Source organism: Euprymna scolopes, chromosome 19 (assembly GCF_053919585.1).
Source record: "Euprymna scolopes isolate OS-2025 chromosome 19, ASM5391958v1, whole genome shotgun sequence".
NCBI classification, from domain to species: domain Eukaryota; kingdom Metazoa; phylum Mollusca; class Cephalopoda; order Sepiida; family Sepiolidae; genus Euprymna; species Euprymna scolopes.
In genome coordinates, this window is record NC_136500.1 from 45084776 (window position 1) to 45104141 (window position 19366).

The following is a 19366-nucleotide window of genomic DNA, read 5'->3' on the forward strand; positions in this document are numbered from 1 at the left end:
ATGCAAGAGAACTTCAACTTATCTGCCAGATTCCAATTTCTTTCTGTTTTTTGTTTGACCCCTTAGCAGCTAATTTTACCTACTGAAGTACCCATAAAACATAGTCCACAAAAAATGTGATCATTTGACCTGCCCATCACTGCTCTGTGATCTTTCATCTTGGAGGAGATGCAGTTTGAAAATATGGAGACACAGACATAGTGAGTTTTATAAATGAAATTTTATAGTAAAGCAGGTAAAGGGAAAATGTACCAAGTCTAATAGATAAATAATATTAGCAATAGTATTAGTATAAATAGTTAAAGGAATTTTAGTATACTATTGCTGTGCATACTTTATTGCGTAATCTTAAGAGGCTCTTGCACATTTTCTGGATACATAATTTTTTTTAATGGAAATCATCCCAGATAAGGTAGGAAGCCACTTGCTGTTAGGATCTAAAAAAATTACAGTTTCAAGGTCAAAAATTAGCCAAGGATAAGTGTTAAATGGATAGATTCTGACTCAGGAAACAGCAATATTTCCCCTTTGTCAGAAATATCACTAGTGGAATATGAGGACTAAAAGGCAAAATAAAGGGAACAAGAGTTATGAGGTTGCTGAAAGTAAACCCAATGTCTATTTTATACTTTCTTTCCATATTGGAGGTCTACTGTAAGGTCTTTTATCAAGAATTCTTCCTTGAATGTTTGGTATATATATTGCTTTCAGGACATGTTCTGATGAGGTGGCCAAACCAGTTTATTCTTTTCTTGTTGACAAAAATTATAGTTTGAAAATAAAAAGTTCTTCTGCTTTGGGTTATCCTATAGCAATCCAAATTGGTTTTGCTGACGACGGTTCTTTATAATGCTGAAACACAGACAATCTGCATTCATCCTCTGCATTTAACGTTCAAACTGAAAACACAAATGAAAGAATCATTTATTCATATATACTTGAAAATGGATGACGTCATCAGAGATGAATGGTGTGTATGATGTCCTCCATTCCCCCTCTCTCTCACTCATTCTCTTTCTCTCCACTTTCTCTCTCTTTTCATTATTTACATCATTCACATTCACCCACTATTTCTCTTATCGTTTGCTCGTTATTTACGTTTTTTGGCCTTCTATGACATCATCCAGTGTGCAAGGTGTCCACATACAAGCAAGATTAACAAAGCTTTCATAGTATTTTAATATGCATATGTATATGTGCATAAATGCCCACTAGATGCTATCCTCGAATATCTGTCTATCTGTACAGGGGTTTGTCAGGACTACCTGGCATAGGGATACTTTTTCCCTTACAAGTAAACGCTGGCTAAATATTCCAAATCACATTTCGTATTCATGGCCAAAATAAGATTTCCTCCGTATCCCTCACCTGCACTAGCTTTAGCGAGAAATGGTGCGCCTTCTCCAAGCGATGTTACCTCAACTAACAGCATGAAGCTGGATACTCCACCAGACTAGATGAATTCTTGTCCTGGAATTCGATAAGACCAAAAGGCCACAAGAAAGATATGCTATAACCTATTTAAATGGTCTGTTAAGGAGAGAAAAATGATGTTCTGAACTTCTTTATTAACTCACTGTTTGAGATCTAGAGGAGAATTTTAACGGAATATCACTCAGAAATCAAGTGTTAGTCCATGGATGAAGCCCCTTCATTTCTGAGAACTTCGAAATAAACTGAAACCAAAGTATATGTATATAGAGGGAACTTGAATGCCTACTAGACACTATCCGTGAGTGTCTAATGTCTCTCTTTATAGAAGCTTGTCAGGACAGCCTGGCATGACGATACTTTTTCCTACAAATAAACTCTGACTAAATATTAAAAATCACATAGTCCCAAATAAGATCTCGGTATAGCTAACCCACATTGGCTTTTATGAGGAATGATACACCTTCTTCAAGTGATGCTACCTTAAGTAACAGCACAAAACTGGATACTCCATTAGACTAGATGAATTCTTGTCCTGGAATCCAGTAAAACCAATAGACCACAAAGAAACATATACAATGACATTTGATTAGGGAGAGGAAAATAATGTTTTCAACGTTTTTTTCTTTTTTTTTTTCTAATTTGTTTGAGAGTTAAAGGATAACTTAAGTGGAATATTAATGTATCTGATATATATATATATATATATATATATATATATATATATATATATATATATATATATATATATATATATAATTATATCTGATATATATATATATATATATAATTATATCTGATATATATATATATATATATAATTATATCTGATATATATATATATATATAATTATATCTGATATATATATATATATATAATTATATCTGATATATATATATATATATATATATATAATTATATCTGATATATATATATATATAATTATATCTGATATATATATATATATATATATATAATTATATCTGATATATATATATATATATATATATATATATATAATTATATCTGATATATATATAATTATATCTGATATATATATATATATATCTGATATATATATATATATATAATTATATCTGATATATATATAATTATATCTGATATATATATATATATATATATATATATCTGATATATATATAATTATATCTGATATATATATATATATATCTGATATATATATATAATTATATCTGATATATATATATATATATCTGATATATATATATAATTATATCTGATATATATATATATATCTGATATATATATATCTGATATATATATATATATATATATATCTGATATATATATATAATTATATCTGATATATATATATATATCTGATATATATATATCTGATATATATATATATATATATATATCTGATATATATATATATATATATCTGATATATATATATATATATCTGATATATATATATATATATATATATATCTGATATATATATCAGATATATATATATATATATATATATCAGATATATATATATATATATATATATATATATATCTGATATATATATATATATATATATATATATATATCTGATATATATATATATATATATATATCTGATATATATATATATATATATATATATCTGATATATATATATATATATATATATATATATATATATCTGATATATATATATATATATCTGATATATATATATGTATATATATATATCTGATATATATATATGTATATATATATATCTGATATATATATATATATATATATATCTGATATATATATATATATATATATCTGATATATATATATATATCTGATATATATATATATCTGATATATATATATATATCTGATATATATATATATATATATCTGATATATATATATCTGATATATATATATATATATATATATATATATCTGATATATATATATATATATATATATATATATATATATATATCTGATATATATATATATATATCTGATATATATATATATATATCTGATATATATATATCTGATATATATATATCTGATATATATATATATCTGATATATATATATATCTGATATATATATATATCTTATATATATATATCTGATATATATATATCTGATATATATATATATCTTATATATATATATCTGATATATATATATATCTGATATATATATATATCTGATATATATATATATCTTATATATATATATCTGATATATATATATATCTTATATATATATATCTGATATATATATATATCTTATATATATATATCTGATATATATATATATATATATACTAGACCACCCGTGACCCGTTGGGTCAGTACGTTATATTAGCTATGGAATTCATGTATGAGCGTGACACTTGTGGCATAAAGAAAATGGTTTTTTTTTACATAACAGAAGCATTTCTATGAAAGTATATTAAAATGAAAAAAGAATATAGATAGATTTCTATGAGTCGTTCTGTTTATTATAATTGTTATTTTTTTTTAAATTACAGTTACTGAATTATAAGTGGTTGGTCATACTTATAGGTAAATATGCACTGAACAGGTATCATAATCCTTATTATAGTTAAATTCAAATTTTGATATATCATCTTTTAAATGAAATTGTTAGTTGAAAGTACAGAATAATAAAAAAAACACTCTCCACATGTTAATAATGGCTTTTTAAATAGAAAATGAAAATAAAATATAACTTTTTTCATTTAATTTAAGCAAACATTCAGTACCCATTGTGTAAAATATTTAATTTGTATGTTAATAATAAGGTCAATAAAATTAAGACAATTCTTTTCTATTTACATTTTTTGTACAATTAATTTTTTTTAAAGAAAACTTTTGTTATCCTTTTGCTTAATTGAGACTTCTTATCAGGTTCTAACTCTCTTATATCCAGATTAATTATATTAATCAATTTATTTTATTGAATATGTATCGCTGAAAAGCACGGGTGCTTAAGCACTTATTGTACAGAAAATAAATATTGTATTCATATGCTAATAATAAGGTCACTAAAACTAAGACAATACTTTTCTATTTACAACATTTTTTGTACAATTTGAGTGTTTTAAAAAAACTTTTATGTTTTCCTTTCGCTTAACTCTACTGAGTGCAACATATAGTTGACCATGTTGAAAGACAGGTTTGTCTAGATAAACTAAAACTTTATGTAAGGTCTGTCCTTGAGACTTATGAATAGTCATAGCAAATGCTAATTGTATAGGAAACTGGACTCTGGCAAACGGAATATTGTCACCTTCAGATAAGACCATTTTCAATCTTGGAATTAAAACGATTTCTCCTTCAAACTGTGATGCAATAATTTTAGCAACAATCAAATTATTATACAGCTCCTCTATTATTAGTCTTGTACCATTACATAAGCGTGGTGGATCAATATTCCTCATACATATGATTGGAGCTCCTTTCTTGAGTTCAAGTTTATGTGGAGGTAATCCTGATAACTCTATCGAATCAAGAAATTCTGTTGGGTAATGTGTAGCTTCTGTTCCTTCAAGAACAGAATTAAATGACAAATATTCTTTGACTTGTCCAGGAAATTTTTCAATACAATTATGATTTATTGCTCTAACTGTATCATTAAATGGTACTAATATGCAATTTTCCGCGAACATTTCTAGATTGTCAAACGAAGGATAAATGTATTCAATGCATTGGTCAACATTATCTGCACGGATTATCAAATCTTCAGGCAGTTCAATCTCACCATTTTCATTTTTTTCAAGTTTGTCTTCACCAATCTTTATAATAAATTTAGAGTATTCATCATCATCATCATCTTGAACTCTCATGTTTTGTTTTAAATAAAATTTCTTAAATTTACACCACAAAAACGACTCTTTGATGCAAGCATTGTAAATGTCAGCATCATTTCCTCTTTTTATGACTGGTAGTAGTTGCCTGAAGTCACCACTGCACACCGTCAATATCCCTCCGAATGTTTCATTGTTTCCACATATATCCTTGAGAGTCCTATCGAACGTCTCTAAACTCTCCCTTCTTATCATTGGACATTCGTCCCAAATAATAAGTTTTGCTGCCCTTATCAAGTTGGCTGTTTCTGATTGTTTATCAAAATTACAAACATCATTTTCTCTTACATTGAGAGGAAGCTTGAATCTGGAATGAGCAGTGCGACCACCAGGCATCAATGTTGCAGCAATACCTGATGATGCTACAGCCAGTGCAATTTGTCCTAAGCTCCTTACTTTTGAAAGAACAAGTTTTATTAAGAAGGTCTTTCCTGTGCCTCCTGGAGCATCGACGAAAATCAATGAAGAAGAGTCTGTGTTTAAGCAACTGCATATAAAGTTGTAGATGATCGATTGTTCGTCATTTAATAAATGTTGATGCGTCTTTACATATGTCATTTGCTCTGCTATATTGTAACTTTGCTCATCCATTATGGCTCTATTTATGTGAATCACATTAGGTAAATTCTGAGGCAAAGGCAATCCAAAATCTTGCAGTGATTTGTCAGCAGCACAAAGTTTATCATTTATGTACCTCAACGTGTTGTTGATGGCATTTTTATTGACCATGTTCTGATTGTTGACTTGGATTTGCATTGCATTGTAGTAATCCATTGCCATGGAGTTGGAAAATCTTTCCCACAACTCAAGAGGATTTGAACATTCTGTGTTTAAAAGTATCACAATGAACAGATCCCTTATCGCTCTTGGCATTCTCGTTTTATCTGCATCCTCCATTGTTTGTATCCAGTGGTTGTCATGAAGCAGTAATCCTCTTTCTTTGCAAGCAGTTTTAAATAATGGACATATATGACCTGCTACAGTTCGCAGAGATTCAAAAGAATTAGGTCCTTTTACATGGTGAAGTAGTAGCCGCAAAAAGTACAATTCACCACTATTTGGTGAGACTGTGTACATACGACCAAGAATATTTGCTTCAAAAACTCCTGGGTGGTCAACTATTCTTCTACCCATTTTTCTTCTTTGCCATTTCTTATTTTGCCACACATAGTATTTTGGGACATCCGAGTAATAGAGTGTTCTGGCAAATTCATTCTGGCAAATATTGAAAAACTCTGTTAGAGTTGTGCAAGAAGCATTTCTATTAAGGTCTCTGTTGCTTGTCCTTTGAATATAGATCATATGTTGATCAGGGAGATGTATCTGAAGACGAACAACTGCAGGTTCTCTAACATGAATTGGAAATCCCAGTATCATCGAAACTGCTTCTGATGGTCCAATATATCTTCCTGTCAAGTATTGCTTAATTTCGTCTTTGCTTACACTGAAAACTGCCTGATCGCTTCCCTTTAATGTATATTTAATTACATATTTAATGGATTTTACAGAAGTGCATATTTCTACATTTAAGTGACAATTAAATAACTTCAAGAGAGTCATGTTGTAAGGTACAACCCATTTGGAAGTTATAGGTTCATTTCTACCTTCTTTATAGCCTTGATGACCTCCCATTTCTGGTGACCTTCGCCTATAAATAGGGTAGGAATCATATCCACATCTTGTTTCATCACTATATGGTTTTGGGTACCTCTTTGAACAGCTCTCATTTTTCCAGCACAGAGATGTACTGTTGCAGTTTGGTCCATGTATCATATGCGTCAATACCAATTCATGTTCTTCTGGATGTTCGACTTTATTTGGTATTTCAGCTTGAACAAAATCATCATAATTCTGGGGTCTGGGTTTAGATTCTTCTTCCATCCATAGCAGGCAATGTAGGTGTGGTAAACCTCTTTTCTGGTATTCAACACTTATAACGTAGGCAATACAATTACCCAACAGACCTTGTGTTCCTGTTAAATATTTAATGAAAAGTTTTCTTTTTAAATCAAAAATTCTTGCAATTATGTCTGGTCGATCGTGAGGAAATTGGTTCTCAATGAGATTATCCTTAATCTCAGGCCAATTTGGATTGCATGTCATTGTGATGAAGTAAGTTGCAGTCCCATATTTTCTAACATACATCATAGCATCTTGACATCTTTCCATCATATATCGTGGACCACCAACAAATGTTGATGACAAAATAACTTTTCTGCCTATGTTACTAAGATCATCATTATCATGTAACGCATCGACAAAACCTCTGTATGTTGTAGATCTAAGAGAGGATTGATTCAATCTAATGTAGTTCAAACGATCTACTTCAATTTTTCCTGCCATATCCACAACATACTGCTGAAACAATCTCCCACCTCTTAATATTTGGTTAAATTCATCATCACGGATCATAATGCGGTAGGCATAATAACGCATAGCAGTTAATTTCCGGTTATTTGTCATTGTCATCTCGGGATGCCAGCCATCCTCACCATCAGGGAAAAACAGTACATACTGTAGTGGATCATATGATCGATGATATTCCGATATTGTTTGAAGCTGACCACCTTTTTCTCTCAATATTATGTGGCGTGATGTTGTTTGCTGTTCATTGTTATTTTGAATAATAATTCCTACTTCATTAAAAATCTGATTATTGTATCGCCTTTCATACTCATTAATCGGTTTCCTCGTAGGATCTATAACAATAACTGCATTAGGTATGTTGTATATCATGTCCTTAGTTTGTTGAAATGCAGTCACATAGATATTAGCACGTCTTAGAATATACTCAATATTTTCTATGATATTCCGACGTAACTCAATGTTCGGGTACATATTCATCCGAACATCAATACTATATTCTTTGTCAAGAAAGTATATCTGAATAAACTGAGCTTGATTGTCTGGCTCAGGTAATAATGATCCAATATAGTGATGAATCTGCCCTTGAATAACTATAGATGGATTCCATCCGTGTTGTGGCTTGATTTCTTTGCAACCAAAAGATGTCATTTGAAACAGGCTATTATATTGTCTCAGGTGTCTTCTGAAGTGGCGAGCTTCTTCACCTTGATCAGCATACAAATAATAGAGTTCATGTGGCAACTTGTGCAACTTTGGCAATCTAACCTTGCCATTCATGCAACAAAAATGTGCAGTTTCTCCAACAAAAAGTTTTGCTTTACAATGAGAACATAGCTTATTCAAATTTCCAACATTTCCCTGTAAGTTTGCTCTGCGCTGTAAATTATATTGACTATTTCGCAAAGCAAGTATGTTGTTTATTTCCACAACATTCTCGTCACCTCGGTTTCGTTCATCTCTTATTCTTTGGCTACTCAGTCTCTCTTCTCTTTGTTGTGCTGTCTCGCTAGCTCGTCTTTGCTCAGCTCTAATTCTCTGCCTGTTCAGTCTCTCTTCTCTCCTCTCTGTTGTTTCATTATTTCTTGTCTCTTGTGTTCGCATTCTTTGCATGCTCAGTCGGTATTCTCTTCGCTGCGGCGTTTCTAAATTTCGATATCTATAATCTTTTTCCCTTTGTTTTTTCAAGCGAATTTCTCTTTGTTCACTTGTTTCAGAAGCTCTTTGAAGTTTATACGTTTCTCTAGAAGGAATCAGTCCAGTTCGTCTTTGTTGTTCAGTTTCAGTAAGTTGTGGCATGCCAGAGGGACCAGCTTGTTGCTGATCCACATTGGTTTCGTCGTTGATTTTGGGTTTTTTACTTTTTATTTGGTTGTGTGACATATTAGTAAAGTTCTACAAAGAATGTAAAATAATTTGTTACAGCTTTGTGTAACAACTTCTGAAAAATTTAAAATATTAAATGTGTTAAAAAATGGATGTAATATGTGTAAAACATATGATTCAAGTATTTGTTGTTAAAAAAACAACAAAAGGAAACACTATTTAATGTAATAGAAACGTGTGCATTTAGCAATGCGGCTTTCCGTTTTTGTGTAAAAACTTCTGATGAATTTAAAATATTGGATTTAAAAAATATATTGGATTTAAAAAATGGATTTAATATGTATAAAACATATGATTCAAGTATTTGCTGTTTAAAAACAACAAAGGAAAACACTATTTAATGTAATAGAAATGTGTGCATTTACCGATTCAGCTTTCCGTTTGGAAATGTAAGCAAACGACTTTAAAAAACATGGGAAGAAGAAAAAGAAATTTTTTTGTAATAACGCCCTCTAGTAAAAAGGTCTGCATTAGTTAAGGGGGATAACTCTATCCAGTTTTACATCGCTCCCTTTTTCTCTCTCTCACACATACACGTAACTATTTCTCGCGTACGTAACGAAAACAGAGGGAGTAGGAGTGTTGAAATCTATGAGAGTGAAAGTGAGAGGTGTTTTCTTTCACCGCCGCTGCTTCTATTAATAATGAGTGTTGTTTTTCTTGTTTGTTTACTTTTGTTTTTTAAAAGGGAGAAGTTTTTTTGAAACTGCGACAGACTTTACGAAGTTGAATGTTTTTAGTCGCTAAAAAAAAACAAAAAACTATTTGATCAAATTAAATGAAATTGTTTGTATTAAAAGCGATATAAAAATTCCGAAATTGGAATAACGGATTGAAGACGTTGCTATTTACGCATGCGCAACCGGATGTTGAAAACCGGAAATCTGATTGCAAACATACAAGATCCATAGAGTTTTAGTATTATATAGATATATATATCTGATATATATATATATCTGATATATATATGTATCTAATATATATATATATATATCTGATATATATATATATATCTGATATATATATATATATATATATATATATATATCTGATATATATATATATATCTGATATATATATATATATATATATATATCTGATATATATATATATATATATCTGATATATATATATATATATATCTGATATATATATATATATATATATCTGATATATATATATATATATATATATATATCTGATATATATCTGATATATATATATATATATATATATCTGATATATATATATATATATCTGATATATATATATATATATATCTGATATATATATATATATATATATATATATATATCTGATATATATATATATATATCTGATATATATATATATATATATCTGATATATATATATATATATCTGATATATATATATATATATCTGATATATATATATATATCTGATATATATATATATATATCTGATATATATATATATATATCTGATATATATATATGTATCTGATATATATATATGTATCTGATATATATATATATGTATCTGATATATATATATATGTATCTGATATATATATATATGTATCTGATATATATATATATATGTATCTGATATATATATATATATGTATCTGATATATATATATATATGTATCTGATATATATATATGTATCTGATATATATATATGTATCTGATATATATATATATGTATCTGATATATATATATATATGTATCTGATATATATATATATATGTATCTGATATATATATATATATATGTATGTATCTGATATATATATATGTATCTGATATATATATATATGTATCTGATATATATATATATATATATATATATGTATCTGATATATATATATGTATCTGATATATATATATATGTATCTGATATATATATATATGTATCTGATATATATATATATGTATCTGATATATATATATATATATGTGTGTATCTGATATATATATGTGTATCTGATATATATATATCTGATATATTTATATATAAATATGTATCTGATATATATATATGTATCTGATATATATATATGTATCTGATATATATATATATGTATCTGATATATATATATGTATCTGATATATATATATATGTATCTGATATATATATATATGTATCTGATATATATTTATGTATCTGATATATATATATATGTATCTGCATCTGATATATATATATATGTATCTGCATCTGATATATATATGTATCTGTATCTGATATATATGTATCTGTATCTGATATATATATATATGTATCTGTATCTGATATATATATATGTATCTGTATCTGATATATATATATGTATCTGTATCTGATATATATATATGTATATGTATCTGTATCTGATATATATATATATGTATCTGTATCTGATATATATATATATGTATCTGTATCTGATATATATATATGTATCTGTATCTGATATATATATATGTATCTGATATATATATGTATCTGATATATATATATATATGTATCTGATATATAAATATGTGTATCTGATATATATATATATGTGTGTGTGTGTATCTGATATATATATATGTATCGTATATATATATATATATATATATATATATGTGTGTGTATCTGATATATATGTGTATCTGATATATATGTGTATCTGATATATATATATATATGTATCGTATATATATATGTATCTGATATATATATATATATATATGTATCTGATATATATATATGTATCTGATATATATATCTGAAATATATATATATATATATGTATCTGATATATATGTATCTGATATATATATATATATATATCTGATATATATATATGTATCTGATATATATATATATATATCTGATATATATATATGTATCTGATATATATATATGTATCTGATATATATATATATATATGTATCTGATATATATATATATATATGTATCTGATATATATATATATGTATCTGATATATATATATATGTATCTGATATATATATATATGTATCTGATATATATATATATATGTATCTGATATATATATATATGTATCTGATATATATATATATATGTATCTGATATATATATATATGTATCTGATATATATATATATATGTATCTGATATATATATATATATGTATCTGATATATATATATATATATATATGTATCTGATATATATATATATGTATCTGATATATATATATATGTATCTGATATATATATATATGTATCTGATATATATATATATGTATCTGATATATATATATATGTATCTGATATATATATATATGTATCTGATATATATATATATGTATCTGATATATATATATATGTATCTGATATATATATATGTATCTGATATATATATATGTATCTGAAATATATATATATATATATCTGATATATATATATATGTATCTGATATATATATATATATATTTATGTATCTGATAATATATATATGTATCTGATATATATATATATGTATCTGATATATATATATGTATCTGATATATATATATGTGTATCGGATATATATATATATGTATCTGATATATTTATTAATGTATCTTATATATATATATATGTATCTTATATATATATGTATCTGATATATATATATATGTATCTGATATATATGTATGTATCTTATATATGTATGTATCTTATATATGTATGTATCTTATATATATATATGTATCTGATATATATATATATATATGTATCTGATATATATATATATGTATCTGATATATATATATGTATCTTAAATATATATCTTATATATATATATGTATCTTATATAGATATATATATGTGTATCTTATATATATATGTATCTTATATATATATGTATCTGATATATATATATATACGTATCTGATATATATATATGTATCTGATATATATATATATATATATATGTATCTGATATATATATATATACGTATCTGATATATATATATGTATCTGATATGTATATATGTATCTGATATATATACATATTTATGTATCTGATATGTATATATGTATCTGATATATATATATATGTGTATCTGATATATATATGCATCTGATATATATAAATATCTGATATAGAAATCATGTGTTAGCCTCATGAAAGGCCTCCCCCTTGATTTCTGAGAACTTTGACTAAAGTATAATGAAGCAAAATATATTGTGCCGCAATGTTTAACACACGCGACTATAATACATATGGTCTGAGGTCCGAATCCTAGAATTGTCAAGCTTCGCTGACGAGAGGTAATACCTGTAAACAGGTGTTTGTAGAATACTGTTTAGTAAGTAAAATGATAAATAAATAATATTTGTTTATTTGTTTACGCCAAAAAAGAAAAAAATATGGGCGTTTTTTTTTCTAAGGAAATTTTTTTTTATTATCTCCAAGGTTGGAGATGCTATTAACTGTATTATTCAAAACGTCGACATAAGTTTAAAGGTGATAAAAATAACACACACCGTCATCTAGGATTTTGTGGTGTAACGGATAACGCACGCGACCATAATGCATATGATCTGAGGTTCGAATCTTAAAACAGTCAAGCTACGCTGGCTGACGAGATGTAGTACCTTGAAACACGTGTTGTGTTTGTAGATTACTGCTTTATATTTTAATTTTTTATTTTATTTTATTTTTTTTTTAGAGAGAGAGGGAAGAATGTGATGTTTATGTTCTGCTCAGCTACTGGTGCCTTGATAATTCAATACCCCCTCTCCTCTGCAACAAATACTTAATATTTAGCTTCAATTGTACAAACCGGATATTCAACAAGTGATCTATGTCCACAACAAATATAGAAAGCATAAACTCTTTTTTTTTCTTTTTGATGTTTCCTGTTGATAACTTCGGACTCTTCAATTAATGAGTCTCACTCTAAGATGTCAAGAAAGATTTTCATTTATATAAAAGAGGATGAGAAGAAAAACGAATATTTAAAAATGTAATAAATTAGAAAATGATCCTTATTCGATTTATGTATGAAGAAATATCAAAAATATATATTAAGATGAATAAATGTGAATAAAATCATCACTTGATCAGAATTTAAGAATTTACTTTCCAAAGAATGATTGTGCCTACGAAGCTGCTCTTGGTGTTTCGCGGTGAAAGGGAAAATAAGATTTTGAGATGAGAATCCTTGTTTTTAACCAACAGTATGTAGAGCCAGTACATTTATTTCCTTGATCCTTGACATAAAATTAAATAGACTAGTTACAAAGAAATCTGTAGGTATGTTAGGGTGTCTACCCTTATAGTTAGTTTGAAATAATTGTGAAAAAAAAGAAAGAAAAAGAAATGGAAGTTAAACAAAAACCCACATCCATATTTCTTGTACCGTTTTTCTTTTGTTTTTATTTAAAAACTAAAAAAATCATTGCATCCTGAGTAAGATTTGACTGCTACCTTAGATCTTTATACGTCACTGACGTAGGATGTGTAGCTGTCAGCATCACTGTCTGTCTGTCTGTCTGTCTGTCTGTCTGTCTGTCTCTCTCTCTCTCTCTCTCTCTCTCTCTCTCTATATATATATATATATATATATATATATATATATATATACTAGCAAAAGTACCCGTCGTTGACTGGGTTCAAAAACAGCCTACAGAAAATGGACTCTGACTTATGAAAGCATGATAGGTTATGAAAAGGAAGGGTTGTAAAGAGATAGCTTCGAATTTGGGGGCATCAAAACCAAAGCAAAATATGATGAAAGTAAAAATAAAATACATAAACCCCATAATTTATTATACCATACCTGTTCACACTGAAACACTTATCACAATATTCTGTGGATCTACATTAAAAAACCTTCTTAAACCAGGCGCGAACACAGACCCCAAAATTTTAATGAACCCCCGTTCTGCCAGATCAAACATACCCATTCCTATCTCGATACATCTTCTATCATTATATGTAATCAGGTTTTTAAAATAGTCAAACTTATAGGAACCTATTCGTGACCAGACACGGTATTTATTTGCTCCCCCACCGAGCAAATTAGGCACAAGGCCGATTTTTAATGTGAGGAGTGAAGGGGAAATGAGGACCAACTCCCCGGGGAGTAGGGGAGCTGGATAGTGACAATTAGTATGAAGGGTTGCCCCTACATTGACCAAGGTCTTATCTGTGAGGTCGCCCCCACGTAGGGTCTTTGCTTGCAGTATCTGTTGGAACAGATACTACACTTTGATCTTGGCCCGAAAGCCACGAAAGTGGCCTATTCGTGACCAGAGACACACACACACACACACACACACACACACACAGCTTTATATGATATATATATATATATATATATATATATATAATTTCCTCAAAACCTCTGACCTTGATGGAGAGGAGACTAAAATTTGCTGCTATGGTTTCAGATGATTTGAAATAACAGCAAGAGGTAACTTGCTTCCAAATATTTCTCATATGTTTTAGCTCCCCTCTTTTGAAATAGGGTACAATTATGAATATCTCCAATATCAAATAATCCTATAAACTGTGAAGTTTTCTCTATGTATGAAAAACAAAAGTGTTTCATGTATTGCCACAGCTTTCTTTGCAATTGTACAGACAGTAGATTGCAGTTTCTTTCTGTCCGAGCAGTGCCCATACTGGGTAATTGTTCTGACCATTATATTCAGAAGGATCTGCTCGGCACGACGAAATACAAAATCATGACCAGAATTATTCCTGATGGCTTCCGTATTACATCAGTCACCTGCTTTCTATGATCTCATGTTACTCTGATCGGGGGTGGGGGCACTCAATCTTATTGATCAATAAAAGATGTTATTTGTATGCAGTGGTGTCGGGTGTTATTTCATTGGCTACATTTTTCATATGGGCACTATCTTGGTTAGGAGATTAAGCAAAAGTAAAGTCGTATGAAAAAGTTATTTGACCTGATTACAGTGATTTTATTTTTATATATATATATATATATATATATATATATATATATATATATATATATATATATATATATATAAATAAACGAAAAAATGGTAGGAATGACAATAGATTCAAGTTTAAAATTTAGCAAAAATAAATATATATATACATGTGTGTGTGTGTATATATATATATATATATATATATATATATATACAGGGTGGCCCCCCCAAAAAAAAGAAAAGCTAAATGGAGGCCATCTAGAACATATGCTGTAGAACGGAGAAAAAAAAGGCTAAAGACCTTAGTGTTTTGATGTGATGTTTTGAATATAATAAACTAGTTATGACCAAAGTTTCATTTCATTCAGACAAAACACTAAGAAACAGGGCCTAATTAGAGTTGGGGCCCCGTTTTTTTGGGTCACCCTGTATATTTATAAAATATTTTCTTAAACAGATTCAATGTTTATTATTATTACTCACAAAGAGTTCTCACATGTCATCATCAGAAATTGCTCACTGACAACAATCAGTAGTGTTACCTGTAATATGGGTAACAACAAGTTTTCCCAGATTTCTAGTGTGACCTCTGGATCTCATCGGAGTTACTATTCTGATCAACAATGATCAGATGTGACCTTTTCCATGCAGTAGGGCCCATTAGTTGCGTTGGTCAATCTTTCATTCATGGTCAGTGCTTATTAGTTTCTCTTGCGTCAGGGCTGATATGTTGTCTCGTTGGTCAGTCGCCTGTTAAAGAAAAGAAACAATAATTCACAATTCACTTTCTGGTAGGAAGGCACTCGATGTACAGAGGAAAGAAAACCAACTCAGCTTCTGCTAGTCTACTGAAAAATTTTCAAACAAACAGATATATATATATATATATATACAATTCACAAATATTGAGTTCATATAGTCGACAATTAGCCTTTAGGCCTTTCCCTTTCTTTCTTTATTTATTAATAGTGCGGTGTTAGTGATATAGGGCGTCGTGGAGATGAGGGGTAAGCGATCACTCTCAACTGAATCACTGTCTGACTGAATGAATAATTCTTTTTTCGGCTTTGCACATGATTAAATAGTGCGTAGCAGGGTAGCGTGGGGTGTTTTCCCCCAACCAATCAACCATGACAGCATCACTTCTCCATGTTTAGATTGGTCCCTTTTTAGAATTCCCCACAATCGCACCTGGAAAGGTTGCGAGCTGTTTATCAAACTTTTGGGGTCACACTCGTGATCTCTAGGTCAGATGACTGTCTTTGAGGTGTAAACATTCATTCTCCAATATATGGATTCACATGATTTGCACCAGTTCACCGCATATGTTTTCGCTCAACCTTTAAAGTGACATTGTTGTTGACGGATAAACCCAAGATGAATATAACACAATCATTTATTATATTCTGATTTTCTCTCAGCAGGGATTTTTGCTGTCGTCTGGGCACACCATATTTAATAAAGTGAATTTTAAGTTTTTGCTCCCTTCCTTGGGGAGCTGAACTGCCCTTCAGGTTATGTCATACTAGTACTCTTTGCCTCTTATAGTGACCTTGTAAATGAATATGCATCATCGCAACAGCTGCTTGCCATTGACTTCTTGCTGGCAATGATCATTAGTCATCACTGGAATTTGGGTAGCAATAAACCTCTCCAAGGTTCTAGTTCTTTTTCTCACTCATCCAATGGGAGTCTGTTTGGTGCTTTCTTTCTTTTGTCTTTCTATCCTCCTCGACCCTTTTGTACTATTTGGTGTGGTTTCAGTTAATGCTGGCTTCCACAGTTTTTTTTTTGGGGGGGGGGGATGGAGATAATGTACAAGTATACAGTTTCAATTTCCTTGGTTCCATGTGACGTTTCTCCATTTTTCTGTTTCACTTCCATTGCTATTTTCATGTTTTTAGTCTCCACATTCAAGGATATTCCTTAATATTCAGCCTTTTTCATTGCTATCTGTTGTATCTTCCCAGTCATCCTTCCGATTCCCATTTCTCCCATTCTTTTTTTTTTTTCGGGATTGTTCCTAGTGCTTCTACGATTATTGGTGTTATCTTGACTTTTTCATCTTCCTTATTCTTTTCAGCTCTCTAGCCAGTTCAGTATTTGCTTTACTTTTCAGTCTCTTTGATATTCACCTTTTGGACTAATGAAACGGCCAAATTTATGATCTAGCAAGACTTTTCCTTCTTGTTAACTATTATGGCATCGTGTCTCCTTGCTTGGATGGGTTTATCTGTTTGTACGTCCATATCTTATGAGTTTCTGCTTTCAAATACTGCTTGGTGTTCAAAGCCCAGTTATTTGCATAATTCTTAGTGTACTTCTTTCCCCATCTGGTCATGTCTGTTTTTATATTCTTTTTGGATTAGCTTGCTGCATTCACTTATGTGGTTTATTTTTTTGTATCTTGTCGATCTTTGCTTTGATGTAGTTAGTTCTAATTGTATTATCTTGTGTGACTGTTATTAGAGGTTCAGTTTATCTGGTTAGGTATCTTATTATTATTATTATTATTATTATTATTATTATAAAATTTTGTTAATCAACTTTTGTTCCTGTAAGTTTTTTTGTATTTATTTTAATTGCACAAAATACATGTTAAAATCTTCGTTTTTGTGATTAAATTATGTTTGAAATAAAAAAAATCCATGTTCTAATTTGCTGCAATTTGTAATTAATTCATCAAGTTACGAAGTTACTATCTATCATTTTCACCCTTTCTCACTGCATGTTGTTTGAACCTATCTCTGCTCTTATTTTTATCACTCTCACTCCGTCTCTCTCTCTCTCTCTCTCTCTCTCTCTCTCTCTCTCTCTCTGCTTAGATAAAATGAAAGAATGAAAAGATTGGAATAGTCCATTATAAACAAAAGGAAATATCACCAGAAGAAGTAATATTATCTAATCTGTCGAGACAGAGACTAGTTTTGTATTTTATGTTATGTCTTTTTTATTTTTATCTCTACCTGACTTATTAACTCACTTTTCTACATATAAACAATCTAATCTGAACTTAATGGTTGACCCAAGAGATCACATTATTATTATTATTATTTTTATTGGTGTGTGTGTGTGTGTGCGTGCGTGTGTGTGTGTGTGGAAACAGCTTTCACATAAATTTATTTCAAAAGAGCTGATTCATAAAGAAGGAAATTGCCATAGAATATAACGACGTCGACGACAATGATGGCGGCGGTGGTGGTTGTGATGGTGATGGTGGTGGTGTTAAAAAAGAGGCTGACATTTAGTTCTATCAAGTTGTTATGCTCTGGGAGAAGTAACCAGATCTATCATGGAGGACTTAAATACAGGAAGTGGGGTTGCTGAAAAGATTTTCATTGGCTGAAGTTCAGCATCCATTTTACACTTTGTTGTTTGGGACAATTTTATTTGCAATGTTCTATGTAGTGTATAACATGGCA

The 19366-nt window shown here is 28.9% G+C and overlaps 1 long non-coding RNA gene across 1 annotated transcript in view; it reads right to left on the reverse strand.

Moving 5' to 3' along the window:
• Positions 1-16453: 16453 nt before the first annotated feature.
• The window catches only part of LOC145303546 (uncharacterized), a 36190-nt gene continuing 33277 nt past the window's right edge, over positions 16454-19366 (reverse strand). The window contains exon 2 of the long non-coding RNA XR_013873733.1: positions 16454-16694. This is a non-coding gene — a long non-coding RNA (uncharacterized LOC145303546). The remainder of the gene's footprint in view (positions 16695-19366) is intronic.